The following is a 24,364-nucleotide window of genomic DNA, read 5'->3' as shown; positions in this document are numbered from 1 at the left end:
ACACATGTATGCTCAGAGGTAAGTACAATGGAGAATGTTTGGCAAATCCTCACCTTGATCAACTCCTGCCTGGAAACCTGTGTCCCTACTGTGGAAGGGCAGGTGGATCAAGAATTGGCCTCCACAGTCATTTATGGACACACTGTTGATACCCTGTTCATGGAAGACAATCTTACTCAGCCACAAGTAATCGCCAAAGACATTTGAGTTCAATGGTTCTTGCTCACAGGTAAGTGGGCATAGGATTACAGCCTAAGTCATCTAAGAAGAATGTGTGTGAGAGAGAGTGTAGGGGGATGTTTTTTGCTTGTGGTAACTGAGATGTATGGAAGTGAGAGCTGGACCATAAAGAAGGCTGATCGCAGAATTGATGCTTTTGATTTATGGTGCTGGAGGAGACTCTTGCGAGTCCCATAGACTGCAAGAAGATCAAACCTATCCATTCTGAAGGAAATCAGCCCTGAGTGCTCACTGGAAGGACAGATCCTGAAGCTGAGGCTCCAATACTTTGGCCACCTCATGAGAAGACTCCCTGGAAAAGACCCTGATGTTGGGAAAGATTGAGGGCACAAGGAGAAGGGGACGACAGAGGATGAGATGGTTGGACAGTGTTCTCGAAGCTACCAGCATGAGTTTGACCAAATTGCGGGAGGCAGTGGAAGACAGGAGTGCCTGGCGTGCTCTGGTCCATGGGGTCATGAAGAGTCGGATACGACTAAATGTCTAAACAACAGCAAAACTGAGATGAACATTTAGTGAATATTAGTGACTGGTAAACAGAGTTTTCTTTCCTCCTTTCTCCACCAACTGATTGGTTGCAGGTGATTGTTTCTTCTTGCTGTGTTTTTGCTGCTGCTCTGTACAAGATGTAGACTGAAATATTTTGACTTTAGGTTTGATTATAGTTTTATTTTAACTCATTAAAAAGTATCATTAAAATCCTAGGGAAATGGTTTTAAAGCAAACAAATCCATGAGCAGTAACAAAGGTCATTATATATAAAATTCATCCCATTATAAACTGACCATCCTTTATACATGTCGTTCTGGCTATAAGTTATAAGAGAGGCCCTGAGATTTGTGTTTCAGCTTTATTAGCATTTAAATGCCCAGTTAAATAAGCAGTGTTGGTTTTAATTGCATGGAACATGGAATGCTGATGTTTATTTTGCTTCCAGAGATCTCTCTACAAAGCAGCAGACTGTGTATGCCGTGAACAATGATGTTCTCCAATAAAGAGATGGTCAGTGTCACCAGTCCATCTGTTGGGGAGCTAGGAGAGGAAACAGGGAAGATGAAGCTATTCATGGCTCCTAATCACAATGGCTATAGAGCACCTCTAGGTCAGAGGGAGTATGCTTCCGCATACCAGGTGTTAAGGAACAAAGGCAGACCCTCCAAGTGTCCCTATTCTCCAGGGACAGTCCCAGTTTCTCTTTTGATCCTGGAATGTCCCGCTTTTCCTTAGTACATCCCCCAAGCCAAGGAGATAAGTAACTATACAACCTTTAGAAGACACCTGAAGGGAAGTTTTTTTTTTTTAAAAAAGTTCCATGTTTTATTATGGTTTTATATTGGTTGGAAGCCACCCAGAGTGGCTGGGGAACCCAATCAGATGGGTGGGGTATAAATAAAATACTAGTACTAGTACTAATACAGTGGTACCTCGGGTTACATCTGCTTCAGGTTACAGACTCTGTTAACCCAAATAATTACCGCCCAGTCAGTCTGACATCAATACCAGGGAAGATTCTGGAGCAGATCATTAAGCAAACAGTCTGTGAGCACCTAGAAAGGAATGCTGTGATCACCAATAGTCAGCATGGATTTCTGAAAAATAAGTCATGTCAGACTAACCTGATCTCGTTTTTTGACAGAATTACAAGCCTGGTAGATGAAGGGAACGCAGTGGATGTAGCCTACCTTGATTTCAGCAAGGCATTTGACAAGGTGCCTCATGATATTCTTGTAAAGAAGCTGGTAAAATGCGGTCTTGACTATGCTACCACTCAGTGGATTTGTAACTGGCTGACTGACCGAACCCAAAGGGTGCTCATCAATGGTTCCTCTTCATCCTGGAGAAGAGTGACTAGTGGGGTGCCACAGGGTTTTGTCTTGGGCCCGGTCTTATTCAACATCTTTATCAATGACTTGGATGATGGACTCAAGGGCATCCTGATCAAATTTGCAGATGACACCAAACTGGGAGGGGTGGCTAACACCCCAGAGGATCACACTTCAAAATGACCTTGACAGATTAGAGAACTGGGCCAAAACAAACAAGATGAATTTTAACAGGGAGAAATGTAAACTATTGCACTTGGGCAAAAAAAAATGAGAGGCACAAATACAAGATGGGTGACACCTGGCTTGAGAGCAGTACATGTGAAAAGGATCTAGGAGTCTTGGTTGACCACAAACTTGACATGAGCCAACAGTGTGACGCAGCAGCTAAAAAAGCCAATGCAATTCTGGGCTGCATCAATAGGAGTATAGCATCTAGATCAAGGGAAGTAATAGTGCCACTGTATTCTGCTCTGGTCAGACCTCACCTGGAGTACTGTGTCCAGTTCTGGGCACCACAGTTCAAGAAGGACACTGACAAACTGGAACGTGTCCAGAGGAGGGCAACCAAAATGGTCAAAGGCCTGGAAACGATGCCTTATGAGGAATGGCTAAGGGAGCTGGGCATGTTTAGCCTGGAGAAGAGGAGGTTAAGGGGTGATATGATAGCCATGTTCAAATATATAAAAGGATGTCACATAGAGGAGGGAGAAAGGTTGTTTTCTGCTGCTCCAGAGAAGCGGACACAGAGCAATGGATCCAAACTACAAGAAAGAAGATTCCACCTAAACATTAGGAAGAACTTCCTGACAGTAAGAGCTGATCGACCATGGAATTTGCTGCCAAGGAGTGTGGTGGAGTCTCCTTCTTTGGAGGTCTTTAAGCAGAGGCTTGACAACCATATGTCAGGAGTGCTCTGATGGTGTTTCCTGCTTGGCAGGGGGTTGGACTTGATGGCCCTTGTGGTCTCTTCCAACTCTATGATTCTATGATTCTAACCCAGAAATATTACCTCAGGTTAAGAACTTTGCTTCAGGATGAGAACAGAAATTGTGCTCTGGCGGCACAGCGGCAGCGGGAGTCCCCATTAGCTAAAGTAGTGCTTCAGGTTAAGAACAGTTTCAGGTTAAGAACAGACCTCCAGAACGAATTATGACTTAACCCGAGGTACCACTGTACTTGTTATAGAATAGAACGTTCCTATTTCCATGGGAGAAACTTAGGAAGGTTTGCAAAGGTTGGGGCAGGGCAATTGCCCTCAATTTGCTTGCCATTCTTCTTTTGTTGGAATGTTGTCATCTTTTCATTTTTGGGCTAAAACACCAAACTTGTCCAAGACCATTTTGTTAAGGATCCAGAAGACCCAAAGTCTTTATGGACCATTTTTCACATCTAACGGCTAGGCCTGCCATTTCATATCTAACGGCCAGGACACAGGACTGGCCAGGATGGTCTTCCTGTTATACTCTCTGGGCTTTACAAGGCATCTAACCCTCACCTGAGCCTACTCCAGCTGAGGCATCACACACCTACTCCCCAAGCTAGCGAGGCCCACCTAGGCTATATCATATTCAGGTCAACTTTACCAGGTTTCATTTCCATTCCTCTCAGCAAACCTTTCTTTGGCAGGTCTGCTATAATCCTGAAGTTTCTGTGTCCAAGCCTCTTGTACCACAGATGAACACAGGTTGCACTTGCACAAAAGGACATAACAAGAGAAACTAAATACAGTAATATGAGGCAAGCCTGAGGCAAGAAACAAAACGAGAGAGTTGGTTCCCTCTTAAGTGACATTCTTAACTGAACACACCAGATACCAAGCACTCTACTATTCAAATTAGGCCCCAGTGTTTTTCTTACAATCCCCTTCTCAATGTGCCTATTTTTAATCCATCAGTTTTAATCTACCTTGTAAATTCTCAAAACTTTCTTATTTGGAAAATCAAGAATTTTTTAACAATCTTGTTTGTTCTCAGTAACCAAATTTATATTCTCAACATATCCAAGCAGGAAAGTTATTTCCCCATTTTGTTGTTTTCCCCATGAGACATCGGTTGAATTGGACCACATATATCAGTATGAATAAGTTGCAAAGGCTCTTTCCTGGTTTTGCTTGGGGATAGAAGGTCTTGTTCCTTTGCCCACCAAACAACTTTCCCATATTTCACTATCCAGGCCAACTTGACATGCTTTCATTTCTGTTCCTCTCACCAAACCTTTCTTTGGTAGGTCTGCTCAAATCCTGAAGCCTCTGTGTCCAAGCCTTTGGTGCCACAGATGAACACAGGTTGCACTTGTAGCTCCTTTTCCTTGCACAGATATTTTGTTTGTTTGTTTTTTAATAATAAATTTTATTGCGTTTTACAATTTTCATATTTGACACAATCATCATAAACACAGTAAAAAAATTAAAAATACAAATCTCACCCACTCACCCCTCCCTTGACTTCCCTCAACCTCCCCTTCTGGTTCTTTAAATATTTGCTACTTCTGCTTATTTTATTTTACCTTAATTTTAAAATCTGTCACCTAAATATTCTTATCATTTTTATCACCTTCCCAAATTACATCTTGCGCTTTGTTGTTTTCCCAATTGTTGCTCCTTATCTTATACACTTTCCCCCTTAATTGTGTTTACTCAAACCCTGCTAATGACTCCAGTTCTTTACAGTATTTCTGTAAGTACATCATAAATGGTTCCCAATCTTTTAAAAAGTCTTTATTGTCCTTGTCTCTGATTCTTCTCATAATCTTCGCCATTTCTACGTACAGTGGTACCTCGGGTTAAGTACTTAATTTGTTCCAGAGGTCTGTTCTTAACCTGAAACTGTTTTTAACCTGAAGCACCACTTTAGCTAATGGGGCCTCCTGCTGCTGCTGCGCCATTGGAGCACAATTTCTGTTCTCATCCTGAAGCAAAGTTCTTAACCCCCATCGTTCAGCCCGGACACTGAGGTCCAGCACCGAAGGCCTTCTGGCAGTTCCCTCACTGTGAGAAGTGAGGTTACAGGGAGCAAGGCAGAGGGCATTTTTGGTAGTGGCTCCCACCCTGTGGAACGCCCTCCCTTCAGATGTCAAGGAAATAAACAACTATATTACTACTACTACTACTACTACTACTACTACTACTACTACTCCCCTTGGTGTTTGACCTGGTGACAAGCTGATTCAGAAAGCATATTCCTCTCCAACCTTCTGACCTCATTTTACTGAGGTGGTGCCATTTACTCTGGGTCCAGTGCACTTCTGGCTTTTTGAATCAAGCTAGCCTGTAGTTTCTTGAGAAATGCCACTGCTTGATGTATTTCCCCTCAAGTCCCAATCGCTGTTAAGCTGAGGTGGTACCATTGAGAAAGCCATTGCACTTGTGCTGAGGACAGCGCACACAGAGGTAATAGCTTTGCGAATAGGAGTCAGGGGCTGTTTGGCTCTAACTAGCCATAGTTTACCACCTTTCTGTTTAAGTTTGGTTACGTACCACTCTTCCATTCAAGTAAACTGCCAATGCACCATCTTGCGGCCCACCAAGCCAAACCTGGGCCACTCACATATTTGGATCACTATTTGCGAAGAACATGAGCACCTCAAGCCTTGTTTTTAAAACTCTCTGCTTTTAAAAGAAATCACTTTATGATTTAAATATTTGGATCTTTTCATACCAGCTTTCAAGATTGCTCCGGATTAAGATGCCTCAGCGGCAGAGATGGGTTATGTTACGAGTTCCAGAATGTTAATTGCTACATTTGTTCAACTTAAGCTTGTCATCCTGCACTTAGTTTTGCAAGCAAAAGGTCACTAGAGCTTATATGCAAGAAACAGGTGCCAGGATCGCAAGTGTATGGCTATGATCCAAAGAGCTGGTTTAGTCGCCACGAGGGATTCTGAGCTTTCAGTGTTTTGTTTGTAACTTAATTTCTTTCTGGGAGAGGTACCCAGCCTGTAATACAAATTGCCTTGGAAACTCACATTTTCATGAAAGGGATTTACCAGCAGGGGCAGAGAAAGGGGGTGTGGGTGGGGGCGGTGTGCCCTGGGTGTCTTTGCTGAGGGGGGTGACATTTGGCACGTCACCCGTGCTGGACATTGTGGGCATATGTTCCACCGCTGTTTACCAGGTTGCAAGAGTGGAGGTGAGAGCTACCATTTGAGAAATACCAGCCAAAAGCCCACTTGGGATGGCTTGTAACTTATGCTTTGTTCTTCTTCTTGTACTTTTTGTCATGCTAAATCTCTGCTCAGGTTCTCTCACTAAAGAGTATTTGACGCAAGGGATCTTGGCTTCCAACATTTCACATGCTTTCTGAATGCAAGTAAAGAGGAATACTATCTAGAAGGGACAGTGGCATATCATGGGTTGCCAATGTCCAGGACCATACGGTGTGTGTGTGGCGGAAGGGAGAGAAACGGACACAGCATGTCTTTGCATTCAACTGCTTAATGGCATCCACATCACCCAGGAAATCACAACCTTAGAGTTAAGAAACAAAGGGTGATGGGGCAACCCAGCCAGATGGGCAGGATGTGCAAATAATAAAATTATTACTGTTATTATAAAGAGTCGTTCTGTTGTCACTTCCTGGTTCGCATGGAGAAGCCGCTTTCAACAATCAAAGCATCTGAAGAGCACAGCTGTATTCAGGCAGCAATGGGTGTTGAAATTGTGTGCCCCCTAACCATTTTGCACCTGAGGGCAACCACCCCTGTGCCCTGCTCCCCACACTCCACCACTGGGAAGGTAGTTTCCCAGTTGGGGTGTGACCACTGAGGAGGCCTTGTCTCTGCTGCCCCATTCCATGGGCTATTCTTACTGGTGGGACTACAAAGAGAGCTGCTCCCTAAGATGACAAATTTTGGCTTGATGTGTACTTGAGAGAGTGCCCTTTATATTGCACACAGCCTGATTCTATCCTTTTTACTTCAGAATTAATCAGCAGGGTGATCCCAAGTAAGTGTCGTAGGGTTTCACCTTCAGATGAATTAATTCTCCCCCCCCCCCCGCCCTGAGTGTAAATTTTCACTGGTGACATCCAAGCTACAAATCAAGTTGACTTTTGGTTTGCGGTGCTCAGAGAGGTATTTTAGAGATTGCCCTTAACCTTTTCATCAAGAGGAACAACTTCTTTTTTTAACAGCAATGTCAAAAAAGAATTTGCTATTATATATGCAGGCTATTGAGTTGAACAATTCTTGGAAAATGGTTCTGTAACATCCATCTGGGGAATATAAATTTGTGAAGCCTGTGTGTGTGTATGTGTGTGTGTGTGTGTGTGTACACACACAGAGAGAGACACACAGGAGTCTATTTTGAACCAAATATATGGGAGAGGCTTTCAGACTCTCCTAAAGTTAGAACCTCATTTCTGCCAAAAGAAACAATGCAGCAGAGAGTAGAATACCTTAGCTAGACAGCTGTCTGCTAGCAAAAATGCCCTGTTCTCATGCCCAGTGGTCCGGCTAAGCATATATACATCAACAACCTCTGCTTGATGGCAACAATAGATTGGGGTCTTCCAAGCTGATGTACCCATTAGATAAATGTAAGTGGTACAACATGGAACAATTAAGCCAGGCTGTGTAGCTCTTGTGTAGGCAATGGAGGTACTGCGTATCAGCTGCAGTGCTAGCTCAGTTGGTAGAGCATGAGACTCTAAATCTCAGGGTCATGGGTTTGAGTCCCACATTGGGTGAAAGATTCTTGCATTGCAGGGGGCTGGCCTAGACCATGGGTAGGCAACCTAAGGCTCGGAGGCCGGATCCGGCCCAATCACCTTCTAAATCTGGACTGCGGACAGTCCAGGAATCAGTGTGTTTTTACATGAGTAGGATGTGTGCTTTTATTTAAACTGCATCTCTGGGTTATTTGTGGGGCATACGAATTCGTTCTCTCCCCCCAAAAAAATATAGTCTGGCCCCCCACAAGGTCTGAGGGACAGTGGACCGGCCCCCTACTGAAAACGTTTGCTGACCCCTGGCCTAGACGATTCTTGTGGTCCCTTCCGACTTCACTATTCTATGTCAGGGAAATCCAGTTTTTCCTCTGGTACCCTTGGGTAGCAGCCAGGACCTCAAAGCCCTGCCAAGTCTCACTGCAGGTTCCCCTCTACCAAAAAGCTCTGGGCAGCTGGTTCTATCTGCCATTTACATTTTCCCCAATGCCCCACAGACAGTGGCGTAGCGTGGGTAGTCAGCACCCGGGGCAAGGCAAGTAATTTTTGCCCCCTAACCCGTGGATTTGCGCCCCCTAACCCCCAGATGTTGCGCCCGGTGCAGCTGGGCCCCCCTGCACCCCCACGCTACGCCACTGCCCACAGAGATGTTACATTGAGGGCATCGGGGGGGGGGGAATGAAACGAAATGGGTGGCTGAACCCAGCCATCTGGCACTGTCTGGATGCTATCTGCTGATGGAAGGGAAGACCACCAAGGCCATACCTTCCAACATTCCTCAGATGAAAATAGGGGCATTTCCCACTCCCCCACAACTGAACCCCACAGTTTTGTGCCCCCACCCTGAGCATACCCTATCCGAAGAAGGGCAAGTGCCACCATCAGTGGGATACAAGACACACCCTCTCCATCCTTCTGAGAAAACCACTTATTCCTGATTTCCTTTTATTCTTTGGTAGATTTACAGAAAGAAATAAAATGGTCGAAGAGAAAATTACCGTATTTTTTGCACCATAACACTCACTTTTTTCCTCCTAGAAAGTAAGGAGAAATGTCTGTGCGTGTTATGGAGGAAATGCCTACGGGTGGCATGCCTACGGATTTTCCTTCTCTAAAAACTACGTGCGTGTTATGGTCGGGTGCGTGTTATAGAGCGAAAAATACGGTATATGAAAATGATATATCAATGGTATGTAACACCGAGTAAGCTGGCAAAATGTATAAATCTAAATCAAATAAGCGTTGGAAATGTAAAGAGAAAGACGGTCCTTTTTATCGTATGTGGTGGTCTTGTAGTAAGATTAAAGCTTACTGGGAAATGATATATAATGAATTGAAAAGATGTTTAAATAACGTTTGTAAAAACAAACAAACCAGAAGCTGTTCTTTTGGGAATTATAGGGACAGAACTACCAAAACTGTATAGAACCTTATTCATGTATGCTACTACAGGGACAAGAATGTTACTTGCCCCAAAATGGAAAGAAGCAGAAGTCTCAGCAAAGGAAGAATGGATATAAAAACTTATGGAATATGCAGAAATAGTGAAACTTACTGGAAGAGTAAGACATCAAGATAACAAACTTTTTATATATATAAAAGAATGGAAATGGTTTATTGAATATTTACAGATAAACTGTAAACAGATAAGAACATTGGCAAGATTATTGTAATAACCTGCCAATTTTTGTAATTGTAAAACCTGCAGTTTTGTAATTGTTTATATTTAAAGTAGATGAATAAATGAGCAAATTACCAGTAAATTAATTTGGAAATGCAGAAGGTATTTAAAAAAAATGTAAGGAACCGCAGAGAGAGGGGGAAAGAAGTCAAGTTTTGAAATGTCAAAATGATTGTAAAATTAGTGAAATGTATCAACCTGAAAAGCATAATTAAAAAAAGAAAAACACCAATGAAAACCAATAAATAAATTTTAGGAAGTGGTTGCTTTCAGCGGAGGACATCTAGATTATGTACAAATGTCTGCAGGTATCTTGGGACAATCTTGATTGCCTTCTGCCTCTTATTGATCACACTGTGACATTGGAAATCAATGCATAAGGATAGGTCAGGCTCCCCATTAATACCAAGAGAACATGGTATTCAACTTTTTATTAGGGAGGTGTATGTGTCAGTTCATGCTATCACTTCACTTGTGGTCTGTCACTCTTTTCCCCCCGGCCACAGACACAGCAAATAGCATCATTTGCCAAAACCCCAAAGCCCACCATTTTTCATGCCGCTGCCAATTCCATTCGTATTGGTGGAAATGGAAGCAACAGGAAAAAGCATTTTTAATTTTGATGTGTTTTAAATGAATATATTATGCTTCAGGGAAGTTTTTAATATTTAATGCTGTATTGTTTTTAAAACTCGATTAGGAGCCACCCAGAGTGGCTGGGGAAACTCAGCCAGATGGGCGGGGTATAAATAATAAATTATTATTATTATTATTATTATTATTATTATTATTATTATTATTATTAGTTCTTAGGAGATAGACACTTTTCAAAACTTCAGTACCACTAGGACCTCATTACCAGTTGACTGCAAAATGTTTCTGCCCCACTTCCTGAGATTATATTTCCACGAGTAAGAGCTCTAACCAGAGAGGCTATGAAGGAAAATCAAAATCACCACTGACTGGCAGAAAAAACTATTCGCATCCTGCCAGAGATTTAACATAGAAGAAGAGGTGAGCAGCTTTTTCTGGTGGCTATTCTCTAAACATGTTCTTGAGAGTTAGTGCTGTGCTGCCAAATATCAAACCACAGAAAGACCTGTTGTTTTCCTATAACAAGTATCCTGACTCTTGACCACAAAAATGGTTTATTTGTTTGTTTGTCTATTTAGCTGTTGTCTCATAACAGCTTTCAAGAGGCTTGAAAGAGGTATTTTGTTGGGGATTGTAGAGAAAGACCTGCCAAAAAGGTTGAAAAACATCTTCATGTATGCGACAACGGCCGCGAGAGTTCTGGGAGCACAAGAATAGAAGACTGAAGAAACCCCAACTAAAGAATCATGGCAAGAAAAATTGATGGACTATGCAGAACTGGCAAAACTGACATATAAGCTACGGGACAAGGATAACTGTGACTTTAAGGATGAATGGGAACCCTTTACAAAGTATCTGAAGATGCAACAAAGCGAACTGGACTCCTTGGCAGGTTTTGAATAAACATTCACAAACTTTTTATTGATAATAATCAGATAAATAGTTTGAGGATCTATACAACTTTGTAACATGCAGAAAACAGCATTCGTAGAGAAACTAAAGACTGGAACTGAGGGAAATCGGGAGGTGGGGGTGGGGGTGGGTGGGTTTTGTGTGGGAGGGTGGGAGGAGGGAGGAAAAAAGTGGGGTGGGGGTGGGAAACAAGGATGATATGTTTTTGGATAATATGTCTTGTTATAATTTTAAATAAATAAATAAATAAATAGAAAGAGGTATCCCAAGTAACACAAATAAGACATTTCTTAAAGGGAATCATAATCATTGATTATGTTTGATGTTATCTCAACATCCATGATGAGTTGAGGGTCTTTAAAATTCTGGTTTTCTCCTTGCTCCAGCATGTCTCAAAAAGTGATAATTTGTGAATTAGTTTCACATGGATGAAGCTCCCTGCTTTCAGGGTGGGATGTTTCAAGGAATGAACAAACACATTTTTTTGGAAACTCTTGTGAGAGCCCTTGGAATTGGGGTGAATGGGGCCAAACCCAATTTCCCAGTCTCAGTTTTCATGTAAAACAGTAAAGCAAGGACATGCCCCAAATTTTGCAATGATATATTGAAAGAGTGCAACCAATGGCGTATCAGAAACCAGAGTGGTTCCTTAATAAGATTTTTGGCTGGAGGACAGGGGACATTTTTCTCAAAACAAAAGGATGGTCACGTTTTTCTCGGGATGGGTGGCAACCGTAGAGGGGAGCGAACTTCAGTGCTCAACCCCCAATGATTATAAGCAGTCTAAAGTGTACAATATCCCAATTGGGATCCAACAGGCTCAAGTCTGCATTTATTTATTCTGTGGAATACAGCAAAGTTGGGTAAAAGGATGGCTGCACCCTTAAGAGACAACTTCCTGGTTGTTAAACCTCTGGTGTAAACACAGGATGTGTGTCCGTAGGCCTGTTCTGTTGCAAATGTTCATTTCGCTGTCATCTTGCTTTTTTATGTTCTTTGCTCTTCTAATAACTTTATCAGACAGCATGTGATGTTTATTGTCTATGCATAATAGTCACAGAATCCAGCTTTTCCTGAAAGAGGCTTTGGTGCAGAATACCTAGGACTTTAACTCTCAAAATACAAACATTATCAGCATGTCACGGCCTCCTGCATTCAAAGGGATGTCTTTTGTTTCTGACCCGATGTTGCAGGCAATTTGGTTTTTAAATGACATCTCTAAATGACAGTTTCATGGTAGTATTTTTTAAAATAAACAAATTAAATAACTGATAGTTTGCTGCACCATGATCCAGAGGGCTAGCTGTATGTATAATAATAATAATAATAATTTATTTATACCCCGCCCATCTGACTTTGTCTCCACAGCTACTCTGGGCAGCTCCCAACAGAATATTAAAAACACAATAAAACATCAAACATTAAGAACTTTCCTAAATAGGGCTTCCTTCAGATATCTTCTAAAATTCAGATAGTTGTTTATTTCCTTGACATCTGATGGGAGGGTGTTCCACAGGGCAGGTGCCACTACCGAGAAGACCCTCTGCCTGGTTCCTTGTAACCTCCCTTCTTGCAGTGAGGGAACCACCAGAAGGCCCTCAAAGGAGGACCTCAGTGTCTGGGCTGAATGATGGGGGTGGAGACGCTCCTTCAGATATACTGGGTAGACGCCATTTAGGGCTTTAAAGGTCAGCCCCAACATTTTGAATTGTGCTTGGAAACGCACTGGGAGCCAATGAAGATCTTTCAGGACTGGTGTTATATGGTCTCGGTGGCCACTCCCAGTCACCAGTCTAGCTACAGCATTCTCGATTAATTGTAGTTTCCAGGTCACCTTCAAAGGTAGCCCCACATAGAGCACATTGTGGTAGTCCAAGCAGGAGATAACTAGAGCATGCACCACTCCAGCGAGACAGTCCGCAGACAGGTAGGGTCTCAGCCTGTGTACCAGTGTATACATGTACACTTGCAGAAAACAGTTAGCAGCACATCTCAATGCCCAAGAGGTTTGTTATAGTATTGGTGGGCTACAGACCACAGCATAGGAACACAGGAATGCTTTCCTACGTTGGCAGATTATATGTGTGTTAATCACACACACAGAGAGAAAAATATGTAAACACTGGAGGCAAAAGGCCACAAAATGCACAAATGTACACTCTGGAATTTTTTTATCCTGTGAGTCATCCAGAGAATGTTTTGTTATAGGGGCAGCTTGCAGATCAACAAATAGCACCTGCAAGAGCCTCATTTGAATGTCGGCTGCTTCCTTTGCATCTTAAGATTGTGAGCAAATGAAGATTTATTCCCATTAGCTAGATTTGTGCATAAACTGCAAGTGTCCATGGAAAACCGGGACATCCTGTTTTCCTCCATGAGAACATGGCAGCCATTTTGGTCGCCATCATTTCGCGTCATTTTGCCCTGAGATCTCGCCCTGAAACAGCGCTTTTGGGGGGGAGAGCACGGTCTCATGCAGTGCACCCAAACACATGTTTTGGGCTGCTGTGAGAGCACGTCCCCCCAAAAAAGCATGTCTTTTGGGCTCTGTGACCTTTCGTGGGTCATGTGACTCGCATGGTAGCACAGACGGGCTGTGATCACAAGGCTGTGATCTGCCCTGTCACTGTGGGAAAGCTGCTACATCTGTTTTCTGTATTCTGTCAAAAATCTCTGAGATTGCGGCAAGGTTCAACACTGGCTGACTGCCATGGAATGGCCCAAACCCAGCGGATCCATCCCATCAACATCGTGTTTGTGGAATGATGAACTGATCCTGGGACTCAATGCCCTTCCCTTACTTGCTGCTGTCAATAAAGATTTGGCCTGATTTTATCCCATCACCGTTATACAGTCTGGTTATTTTGCTGCTCTCATGGGTCACATAATGTGCCTACCTGGACAAACTAGGCAGTTTTCAGGGGCAGCAAAGGAAGCCCATTCTGAACTGTGGGGTTTGCCCTGCTTTCCATCAAGCTCTTTCAGCAATGCTGTGATCCGCCCTGTCACTGCCAAAAAGCTGCCAGAGATATCCTTTCAAACATGACTGAGATTGCTAGCCTTTAAGAAGAAACACATCAAGTAGACTCGGCAAACGGCACATCAGTATTGCGTTCTGCAGAAGGAAGAAGCCTGGCTTGTTGATGCCTGAGGTTCACATCATTCCAGAGTGCAAGGCGACTCAGCAATTCAGTCAAAACTTCTTTGGGGATTTGCATGTCAGCTGTGACTCTCAGTTGATATGGGCAGAATTTAATTTGTCAGAAGCTGCTATCTCCCTCAGCCATGATAATGAAGTATAGCAGGGAAGTAGTTTTGTCTCAAGGGGCGGGGGGAGTGTCAGATTGGCTGGCTACTAGTTACAGAGCATTTGTGGAGTATCCCATGTGGGCTGTCACTTTTGATAGGCAGGTCTTTGCTCTCTATTGTTGCGAATCAGAATTGCTCTGCAGTATTTGTAGCCCTACACCTGCAAAGGTGAGGGACGCGGGTGGCGCTGTGGGTTAAAGCACAGAGCCTAGGACTGCCCGATCAGAAGGTCGGCGGTTCGAATCCCTGCGATGGGGTGAGCTCCCGTTGCTTAGTCCCTGCTCCTGCCAACCTAGCAGTTCAAAAGCATGTCAAAGTGCAAGTAGATAAATAGGTACCGCTCCGGCGGGAAGGTAAACGGTGTTTCCGTGTGCTGCTCTGGTTCGCCAGAAGTGCCTTAGTCATGCTGGCCACATGACCCGGAAGCTATACGCTGGCTCCCTCAGCCAATAAAGCAAGATGAGTGCCGCAACCCCAGAGTCGGTCACGACTGGACCTAATGGTCAGGGATCCCTTTACCTGCAAAGGTAGCAAAATGGGGTGGAGATGAGCTGTTAGGAACCTGAGGAAATGGCTATTGATGGTGCCAAGCAGTTATCTCAGGGCTGGCCCACCCATGAGCCAGGGTGAAGCAGCTGCCTCAGGCAGCAGGAACCAAAGAGGTGGCACCTCTGTGGGCACCCTCTCTACCTCTGGGGCTGCTGGAGAAGCAGTGTTGGCTTCCGGCGAAATTTCACTGAAATCTAATGGAGAGCACAAGATCTCATGAGTTCGGTGCGATCTCACTGGAACCACTGCTTCATGGGCGCCTTTGCAGAAGCCCAATAAAGGAAGCGTTGAGGGGACAAAACAGGATGTGCCACCCCAATTAGTGTTTCTATTGCAGAATAAATCAGGGCCCATGAAAGGACCCTGTTGGTCTCCTCACTCATAAGCCTGTGCAATTCTTGGGAACAGATACAAGAATCCCTTTGCAAGCAGTCATGCTCTTGGGGTCAACAGTGCTGTCAGTTGGCAACTCAAGTGTTTCCTCAAAAATAGCTCAAAAACTTTATTTTTCTTGGAGATTTTGCTTCTGAGCTTCCCCATGGCACCTGACCACACTGAGAATAAAATGCTGGACTGGGTGGGTCGTTGGTCAGACAGATCAAAGCTCCTCTTCATATGTTTTCAGTGCTGTAGTGGCAAATTCTGGAGTGCAGGTGATCTTCATGACAACCCCTTCTAAGACTGTACGCCAATACTAATTTTTTCATCCCATGTAGAAATTATGGGTTGAATAATGAGCTAACTTTTTCACCCCAAACCACCACCCACTTTGCTTATTGCCCAGCCAGATGAAGAGTTCTGGTGGACTCAAAAGCTTGCTAATTTTTATGGGACATTCCGTTGGTCATAATAAAGGGACTCTGGCAATTTGTCAAATAAAAGTACAGTGGTACCTCGGGTTAAGAACTTAATTCGTTCCGGAGGTCCATTCTTAACCTGAAACTGTTCTTAAACTGAGGTACCACTTTAGCTAATGGGGCCTCATGCTGCTGCTGTGCCGCCGCCACGCGATTTCTGTTCTCATCCTGAAGCAAAGTTCTTAACCCAAGGTACTATTTCTGGGTTAGTGGAGTCTGTAACCTGAAGCGTCTGTAACCTGAAGCATCTGTAACACAAGGTATCACTGTAGAAGTTTAAGCCTTAGCCCTGCATGCTGATAGAGCCTCCCTCTTTAGCTTAGGTGTGCTACTCTGGCCCCACAACAAAGGGGGCCAGGGGCCATGAGACATCACATAGCATGCTGATGTCACGCACATCTCAGGGGCACATTGCCACCAGGGTATATTCACTGTTATAGGCAGAGGAACCAGGAAAGGACATTGCACTCTTGTTAGGAAGTTAGGTTTCTTAACTGGGCATTTTATTCATTTGCAATGAAAGTGATTATGATCGCAGTTCTGTTTGATGTTATATTCCATATTTATAATCCAATTTCTTCCATTCTCACTTGTACAAATAATAATTTGAACTACCGTAACATTCAGAGGAGATGATCAAAATGATCACCCTCCCAAAACTAACCTACCTATTCCAAACCCTCCCAATCTGGATTCCCCAAACCGAACTCCGCAGATGGCAGAGAAAACTACACTCCATTATCTTCTCACACAAAAAAAAACAAGAATAAGCCCCAAATGCCTGCAGCTCCCCACCTCAGAAGCATATTACAGTTCCAACCAAATACGCCATATAATCCCATATATACTAGAAGATGAGACAAAACAATGGATACACCTAGAGAGGGACACAATTGAAAATACCTGCACCACAGCATACCCCCTCCTCCTAACATTCAGAGGAGGGTTGCCAAATCATAAATGCAGAGAAGAAAATTTTAAATAAAGAAACCGTAGGCTCCCCTCCCTGCTCACCATCTTTTGCACTGAATAGGGTCTTATCTCAAGTTCAAACCTTACAGTCCTTGCAGTTGGTTTGTTACACTGTTTGTGATCTCATCTCTTCTAACACACGCCTGTACTTTAGTCCAATTAAGCTCTAATTAACAGGAGAACCTCTGTTTCTTAATGGCAGTGTAGGAGGGTTTTCGGCAGGCAAAGTGCTTTTACACTCATGGCCTCCCTGCCTCCCGCATTCCATGCTGGAGCGAGATCCAGGTACCAAGATGAACTGCGAGTGAAGCCCATCCCTCCCCATCCCTGGGGGGGAATTTGCAGGGATAATTAGACTCAATCATCCTTGTTTTTCTTTCGCCAATGATCTCCCGCTGTCGTGGGGGCTCCATTAAGGCAGAGTGGAACCGGAAGCCGTTTTGTACACAGTCTTGGCTCTTCAGAACTAACTACCAGAAACCTCTTGAAATTGAGGTTAGTCCACACTATTTAAGCATCAGGTAAGGTTCAATCAATTACGGAAATTAACTTGCTTTATCACTGACTACTTCTAGGACCTCAAACAAGAAGAGGACGTCAGTGACATTTACTGAAAGCCACTTGACGCAGGCATCAAGTAAGATTGCTCTGACCTGCACCTTAGCAACCAGTTGGTGGTTGTCTAAACAAGACGATTCTACAGGAACCCCCAAGAAGGAAGAGAACTAAATAGAAGTACTGCTGGCTTCAAGGATATCTGCCACCTCATCTAGTTTGTTGCTTCTCTGTTTTATTTTATTGGTACTGAATTATCTGGCCACTGAATTTTCTTCCCCAGCAGATTCAGGGACATTCTAAGGAAAAGCGAGACATTCCGTGATCAAATCAGAAACCAGGATTGCTTCTGAAAATATGGGACTGTCCCTGGAAAACAGGAGCACTTGGAGGGTCTGTGATGTTACTTACACATGTGTGATCCATGTCATTGCTAACTTGAATACAGGACAGACTTCCTGGCAGCCATCAATTGTTTTTCTCAACCCTCAGTTCTAGTTTATAGTGTTCTCTTTCTCCCTTGATGTTTGCAATTCTTTACTTGTTCCCTCTGTATCCGGGAAGTGAATTTAAGGCCTCCATGTTCCTTTTGGTTAAAATGGCCCAAGAGTCTCTTAAATGTGAAAGTGCGTTGGGAACAAGTTGCTCACTTGGAAAGTCTGCGTTTATCATTACTTCACTCCTGTCCATTGCTTTTCTCTCTCTCTCTCTCTCTCTCTCTCTCTCTCTCTCTCTCTCTCTCTCTCTCCAGTACAGTTGTACCTCGGGTTACATACGCTTCAGGTTACATACGCTTCAGGTTACACACTCCGCTAACCCAGAAATAGTGCTTCAGGTTAAGAACCTTGCTTCAGGATAAGAACAGAAATCAGGCTCTGGCGGTGCAGCAGCAGCAGGAGGCCCCATTAGCTAAAGTGGTGCTTCAGGTTAAGAACAGTTTCAGGTTAAGTACAGACCTCCAGAACGAATTAAGTACTTAACCTGAGGTACCACTGTACTGGCCTAGCAGAAGGGTTAAAATTCTGGCCTGTTTAACAGATATAGATGTTGTCACCAGCTCAGCCTCTGTTATTGATTGTTCTTCTGTCTGACCTTTGGAAAGGCACTGTGCAAACACAGTGTAACAAAAAGCCTTCATCTCCAATGTTTCTCTCTTCCTTTCTTGCAACACATTTTTGACACAGAAATGCATGAGTGGCATATTTACTCCAGAAGTGCCAGCTTGGCCCTGCGACTGTGGGTGCTTAGGGCCGTGGGTGCCATGCAGTGTGCATGGCCCTGACACCGAAATTTGTGGGCGCCCAGCCCCTTCATGGGGAATTTTGTGGGTGCTCAGGGTGTTTGTGGGTGGTTTTTTTTTCTTTTTTCTGCTTTTTTCTATTTTTTCTATAAGTTAAATGTTTGTATTTTTTGTATTTTGTAACTTGATATTTTTATTTATGTGTTTTTTCCTTTTTCTGTTTGTTGTTATTCCTAAAATTTAATAAAATATTATTTTAAAAAAAGAGAGAGTTGGCACCTATGCCCTGCTTCATTATTTGTTCTGGGATTTGTTCGTGCTGATATTTGAATATTCCCCAGTGTTAGAACAAATAATCAATGAACAACCCTCCCTGCACACAGAAAGCAAGCATGTCAGGAAGAAAGATAGCCAGGAACCTTCTCCTTGACATGAATGTTTATTATTTGCCATGGAGATTGCGTTTTGTTTTCAATGTGGAGTGCTTTCACACGTGTGATCCTCCCAAACCCTCTGGGATGGCAAGTGAGCCCCAGCCAACTCAGCAGGACTTAAACTGCATTCAAACACACAGGGTCAGTGCAGATACCTGACTCACTTGTGAAATGTCCGCCGTGAAGTTGCACTGACGATCTGTGGAACTCCAAAATGTCCCAGTGGGGGTGCTCAGTTACAGACTGCTTTTCAGATGTAGTGTGTTGGATCCAGACTTGGATACATTTAGAGTAGGCCCACACTGGAAGCAACAGGACTTGGTTTTAGTGGGTTTGCTCTAAATATGAGTAGGTCCGGATCTAACTCAACAAGGATTCCCTGCATGCAAAGAAAGGCCGGGGGAGCGGAAGAGTGGAATGGGAAAAACGTGGAATTTCCAACTCAGCACAGACATTGCTAGCACTATACATCCTGTGCTGGGATTTTCTGAGACAAACTTAGCACAACATCTTTCAGACTTTCCTGTTTGGGCAATCCGGTCTCCCTAAACAGGATTCAGCAGATTTTGTTTCAACACTTCTCAAATTGTTTGTAGTAGAACTGGTTTGCTGTGGTATTCAGCTGACGAGCAAGCAGTATGGACCTTACTTCTTGGAACCTGTAGATCTGGCACATGTTTGGGGATGCTTCCTGGAGATCTGCGTATACCGTCTATTATCCACAAGCAAATAAACGTCCAGCACAGTCATGCCTTGATATCAGGGACATAGTGTTCGCAGTGAAATTCTATTTCTTTTTATTTTCTCTTAGGAGATGACTCCATTTCCTGTTGCTCCGTCTCCCTGGACACAATAAACAGAAAGCAGAATAGATTAATTACCGGTCCGTTTACTAAAGGAGAGGTTATCAAGAGGCCTGCCTGATGCAAGGCAACCTCACACCCTCCAACATTTCCCTGATGAAAACAGGGACATTCTATCCATATTCTCCAACATATCTCTAATGAAAACAGGGACGCCCAATGCTATTTTTGGTAGAAAAAGAGGTGCTGGAATTCACCATGAACACCTTCCTTGTTCTCTTAGAATGGCAATAGTGCCCACCTGAGAACTGAATTGTGGTGAGTTCCAGCTGAAAAAACACACTGTGGACACCCTGTTCCATACCCCAGTGGCGTAGCGTGGGGGGTGCAGGGGGGGCCGGCCGCACCGGGCGCAACATCTGGGGGTTAGGGTTAGGGGGCGCAAATCCATGGGTTAGGGGGCGCAAATCCACGGGTTAGGGGGTGCAAATTACTTGCCTTGCCCCGGGTGCTGACAACCCACACTACGCCACTGCCATACCCTTCAACATTCTCTGACAAAAATAGGGATATCCTAAGGAAAAGTAGGACATTCCAGGATCAAATCAGAAACTGGGATGTAAATCCAGGACTGTCACTGGAAAATATGGACACTTGGAGAGTCTGTGGCCTTACTCCTAACTTCCTCATTCCAGAACACTCCAGATGTTGTTGGACTATGAGTTCCATTATCTTTGAGCATTTGTCACACTGGTTGGGGCTTGTGGGAGTTGCACTCAAAAATATGAGGAGAGCATTAGGCTGGGGGTGCTGCCCTTGCACCTAAATCTCAAGTGCATGGTTTGGGGATTGTATCAAATAGTCAAAGGCACTTTGCATATGCACAGATGCATGTTTCTTTAATATTGGTTTGCACATTCCAGGGCTAAATCCAGGAGCTGCAAATAAGATTCTGGAGCTCAGCTCCAGTGAGTTTTGCCTGAAATTAAGCCATATTGTCACTCTTTTTCAGTACGCTCTTTGGGAAGCAAATGCAAGAGTGTTCTCAGCTCAAGGGGAAGTGGGGAAAGCAGGAGGGCCAAATCCCAGAAACCTTCATTCAGAAGAAATGAAAATAAAATAGATTGACTGGAAATGATAATTTAGTATGGAGAAAAGGAGACTGGTAATCTGACTCAAAAACTCAGATTATTGCTTCTCTATGGCCTCCTATGTAAAATGTAAATACGTGCATGTTTGATTAATTTGTTTAGCGACAGGAAATTCTAGTAAAAGATAAAGGGCCCCTAAAGAGTAAAGTCCAGTCAAAGGCGACTGTGGGGTGCAGCGCTCATCTCACTTCAGGCTAAGGAAGCTGGCGTTTGTTCACAGACAGCTTTCCAGATCATGTGGCCAGCATGACTAAACTGCTTCTGGCACAACGGAACACTGTGACAGAAACCAGAGCGCATGGAAACACCGTTTACCTTCCTGACACAGTGGTGCCTATTTATCTACTTGCACTGGCATGCTTTGGAACTGCTAGGTTGGCAGGAGCTGGGACAGAGCAACCAGAGCTCACCCCATCACAGGGATTCAAACTGCTGACCTTCTGATCAACAAGTCCAAGAGGCTCAGTGGTTAAGACCACAGCACCACCCTTAAACAATGCTGTAAATATTTTTCAAGGGGTGAATATTTTGGTAGATTTTTGTTTATCAGAATTTAGGCTACAATTAATGCAGTATTGTACCACTTTAAAAAGTCATGTTTTGCCCCAAGGAATCCTGGGAACTGTAGTTTGTTAAGGATGCTGAGAGTTGCTGGAGACCCTGTTTCCCTTCACAGAGATACCATTTGCATTGTGTTTTAACATTTCAACAGGTCTACTCTGAGCATGCCTAATATTGTATATCACACATATTATTCTAAGGACTTGGTGTCTTATTTTCTGCCAAATAATAATGGCATTAGAACCCTGAATATTTTGAGCACGGAAGTTGGTGTCTGAACAAAAATGTTCTAGTTATAACTCTGGCTGCCAGCATTGCATTAACTCCTTCCCCAGATATCTCCCTAATTTGCTTATACAACAGAGCAGATTTATGCATATAAACATAAAACAAACATCTCCCTCTTTTTCTCAAATATGCAGAGATTATTGTAGTTTGCATTATGCAATCACATACACTTATGAATTGCATCACATGAATACTTTGACAAGGAAAAATGCAAATGTTGCATCCAAATGAATGTTTGGTCATATAGACAAGCATAATTTTGAAGGAAGATGGAGAAATGATTATCTGTCTCCTGACAGCCATTAAGGATCCATATTAGCTATAATTGGAAAAGGAAGGAACAAACAACTTTTCAATACTTATTGAAAATTTTGGATGCGTTAAGCATGATGAAGCTTATAAATTATGTCAAACAAGGGAAGGAAGAGAAGATGCAGTTGTGAACAAATGGAGCCTGTTTTGCTATGTTCTCAAAACTGAAATCTACTGTTGTATACAGCCATAGGCGGTGTTAGGTATTGCTTTAAGAACATTGTGAGAAGCATTATTTAATGAAGGAGGATTAATTTCCTTTATTGTATCTCTGGAAGTATTAATATTCTTGATCTGACATTTTATAATTTATCCATTTATCTTCAATTAAGGATAATATGTGCAAACATTCATTTTCTGTTGTAAACAAGAGAGAGAGAGAGAGAGAGAGAGAGAGAGAGAGAGAGAGAGAGAGAGAGAGAGAGATTAAAATAAATAAATGTTTGCCTGTGCATGGACTACATATCTATTTCCTCTCTGAAATAATCCCAATCTCTGGCAGAGATATGTACACACAGGTCCTGCTTTATGGAAGTTAGCTATGTGAAAATTCACTTATCTGAACACAAAGCATTGGTACCCAAACCTCGCTATGCACACCACAGATTCAGATATCCAAACAGAGAGCATTTTTCACTTCCTTGTTGCTTATTGCTGTTTGGCTGAGAAACGGAAGGAAGAGGAATAATCAGACAAATTAGATAGATAGATAGATATATCTTTATTGTCATTGTCCCATGCAGGACAATGAAATTGCAAAACTACATAAAACTACATAAAAACTACATAAAACTACGACAAAACTACATAAAACTACATAAAACTACATAAAAACTACATAAAACATTCAAAACCCCCTAAAAACTCTAAAAACCTATTTTAAAATACACTATACTGTAGAAACCCCTTATGCTGCGTTTAGAACCAGAATTGCATTTGTGTAGAAACTGTTTCTCAGGCGGCTAGTCCTGGCCTTTATAACCCTATACCTTCTTCCAGAAGGCAGAAGCTGAAAGAGATCATTTCTGGGGTGCGTACTATCCTGTGCTATCTCTGCCGCTTTCTTATGGCACCTGGCAGCATAGATTTGATCTAAGGTGGGAAGAGTGCACCAAATTATTCTCTCTACAGTCTTTACAACCCTGGATAGCATTGGTTTTTCCCTGGCCGTGCTGCTCCCAAACCACACACACAGACCATAAGTTAGTACACTCTCCACAGTGCAATGGTAAAATGCCATCAACAGGTCCTTTGAGAGATTGTTTTTCCGGAGGATTCTCAAAAAATATAACCTCTGCTGTGCTCTCTTCACCAGGTCTTTGCTGTTCTTTCCCCAGGTTAGGTTTTCCTCTTTCTTTCTTTCTTTCTTTCTTTCTTTCTTTCTTTCTTTCTTTCTTTCTTTCTTTCTTTCTTGTTTGTTTTGCTTTCTGGGGCCAACATTCCACAGCTGAAAACACATTAGAAACTTTTGCATCTGAATCAATGGACATCATTGAATCATTTTGCAAACTCTCGCTAATGAACAACATCCAGGCAACGGCATTGTGTTTGGTAAGCAGGTCCTGTTTGTAATAACAGCACTTTAGCGTAATAAAAAGAAAATAATACTAATGGTAATAATGTATTTCTGTCTCTGTTTTCAAATGTAAGTCGCTGGGTAACACTGTAGGTCACAAGCGACTGATGAGTCTAATAAACGACAACAACATCAACAGCTGGAGAGCCAAAGTTTAGGCACCCTTGTTCTGTAAGTGGGGTGTACGTGTGGGCAATATGTAAGGAATGTGATTTATAACTAAGATTGCCATGGGAGGCAACTTATTTATTTATACAAAAGAAGTTTAAACTTCACTTTTGGAGGAGTGAAGGCCAGAGGAATTGTTAGAGAGTGGCTAAAAAGGGCCTGAATCCCAGGACCTTCCTTCTCCTGTGCCTTCTCCTCTCTTTTAAACCTTTTAAAAAAACAAAACAAAAACAAAACACCTAGGTTTTCTTACAGTGTGACAATTGGCACATTGCAAACTACAGAGCCAATGAAATCACAGCCACTTTCCAACTTAACCTGCCACACGCAAATTATGAATATTTATGACCTAGCATATACATAAGAGGACCTCAGCAGCAAAATCTAAGCCCTGGCAGCAAGAGACAGAGTCCCCCCTGCCCCCCCAAGCTCTGAAAGGCTACCAAAATTTGCATATGTACTTCAAAATTAGAATATGTTTATGCAAATTTTCATTGCACGCCTGTGCTCCGAGTCTGTTAAGTGCCTAGCAACCCCCTTCTGCAGTAGATAAGCGCCTACAAAAAGTGTAAACAAGCATAAACCACATTAACAGAAACACATTTAAAATCAGCAATAAATACAATCATAATTTAAGCAGCATGAAAAGGGAGAAAACCTTCACAGTTAGTCA

At 43.0% G+C, this 24,364-nt stretch overlaps 1 protein-coding gene across 1 annotated transcript in view; it reads right to left on the bottom strand.

The window, feature by feature from the left end:
- Positions 1 to 5,159: 5,159 nt before the first annotated feature.
- LDAH (lipid droplet associated hydrolase) overlaps positions 5,160 to 24,364 on the bottom strand; it is a 285,265-nt gene continuing 266,060 nt past the window's right edge. The window contains exon 7 of the transcript XR_014166943.1: positions 5,160 to 5,202. The gene's annotated coding sequence lies outside the window, so the exon portion shown is untranslated. The remainder of the gene's footprint in view (positions 5,203 to 24,364) is intronic.

Source organism: Podarcis melisellensis (genome assembly GCF_964234715.1).
Source record: "Podarcis melisellensis genome assembly, chromosome: 3".
Taxonomy (NCBI): Eukaryota; Metazoa; Chordata; class Lepidosauria; order Squamata; family Lacertidae; genus Podarcis; species Podarcis melisellensis.
The sequence above is the reverse complement of the archived record's forward strand: the minus strand, read 5'-3'. Positions and strand labels throughout refer to the sequence as shown.